The following is a 1597-nucleotide window of genomic DNA, read 5'->3' as shown; positions in this document are numbered from 1 at the left end:
TTTTTAATAGAGACAAGGTCTCACCAAGTTGCCTAGGCCAGTCTTGAATCCTTAAGCTCAGGTGGTCCTCTCGCCTCCACCTACCAGAGTGCTGGGATTACAGGCATGGGCCACCACTCTAGACTAGAATTTACTTTTAAGGCAACCATACTGTGTCATTATTTATATTTTATTCCAACAATATTGCAATGAATCAAAATATTTGTTTCTTATTTCTCCAAGAACAGGGATCAAAATAATTTTCAGTGTCCTTTCAGAATTGCCTTGGAAGACTCTGAAATGCTTTCTCTAAAATATGGTCGAAGGCTGGGCGCAGTGGCTCATGCCTATAATCCCAGCACTTTGGAAGGCAGCGGCGAGAGGATTGCCTGATCCCATGGGTTAGAGACCAGCCTGGGCAACTTGGGGACACCTCATCTCTACAATAAATCAAAAAATTAGACGGGGATAGTGGTGCATGCCTGAAGTTCCAGCTACTTGGAAGGCTGAGGCAGAAGGATCACCTAAGCCCAGCAGGTAGAGGCTGCGGTGGCCGTGAACGTGCCACTGCACTCCAGCCTGAGCAACAGAAAGACTCCAACTCAAAAAATAAAATATGATGGTCTAGTACTCGCTTCAGTAGCACATATACTAAAACAGGAATGACACAGAGATTAGCATGGCCCCTGTGCAAGGATGACATGCAAATTCGTGAAGCATTCCATATTAAAAAAAAAAAAAAAAAATGGTCTGTTGTTTATCTGCCTCCATAGTAGATCACCATCTCCTTAAAGGGAAGGATCATATTCTGTTCTTTTTTTTTTTTTTTGAGTCAATCTCACTCTGTTGTGGCGTGCACACGGCCACCACAGCTTTGACCTGCTGTGCTCAGGTGATCCTTCCGCCTCAGCCTTCCAAGTAGCTGGAACTACAAGAGTGTGCTACTATGCCCGGCTACATTTTTCTTTTTAATTTAGAGATGGGGGGGTCTCACTATATTGACCAGACTGGTCCTGAACTCCTGGCTTCAAGTGTTCCTCCCACCTCAGCCTCCCAAAGTACTGGGATTACAAGTGTGAGCCACTATGCCTAGCCTCATATTTATTTATTTATTTATTATTTATTTATTGAGTCAGAGTCTCACTCTGTCGCCCACGCTGGAGTGCAGTGGCATGCTCATGATCACCCAGTGTCAACCTGGTGTGCTCCGGCAATCCTTCCACCTCAGCCTTCCAAGTAGCCAGATCTACAGGCGCGTACTACCACGCCCGGCTCATTTTTGATTTATTGTAGAGACAAGGTCTCGCCAAGTTGCCCAGGTTAGTCTCAAACTCACGGGTTCAGGCAGTCCACTCGCCTCAGCCTCCCAAAGTGCTGGGATTACAGACTGAACCACTGAGCCTGGCCAAGCCTCATATTTCTAAACAGCACCAGCATTTGCCATTCCACTGGAGACTTATTAGTACATTGCTATTAAAGGTGATTCCACAAGAGGTGGTCTCAACGTGAGCCCCTGTCACTATCCTAGTCTTCTCATTCTGTGCCTTTTTAGTGTCTGCTTTTTCTTTTTTTTTTTTTGAGTTAGAGTCTCACTCTGTCGCCCAGACTGGAGTGCAGT

This window comes from Carlito syrichta, unplaced genomic scaffold, assembly GCF_000164805.1.
Source record: "Carlito syrichta isolate Samal-C Ts95f unplaced genomic scaffold, Tarsius_syrichta-2.0.1 Scaffold303084, whole genome shotgun sequence".
In the NCBI taxonomy this organism is placed as follows: Eukaryota; Metazoa; Chordata; class Mammalia; order Primates; family Tarsiidae; genus Carlito; species Carlito syrichta.
This window is presented reverse-complemented; position numbering follows the sequence as displayed.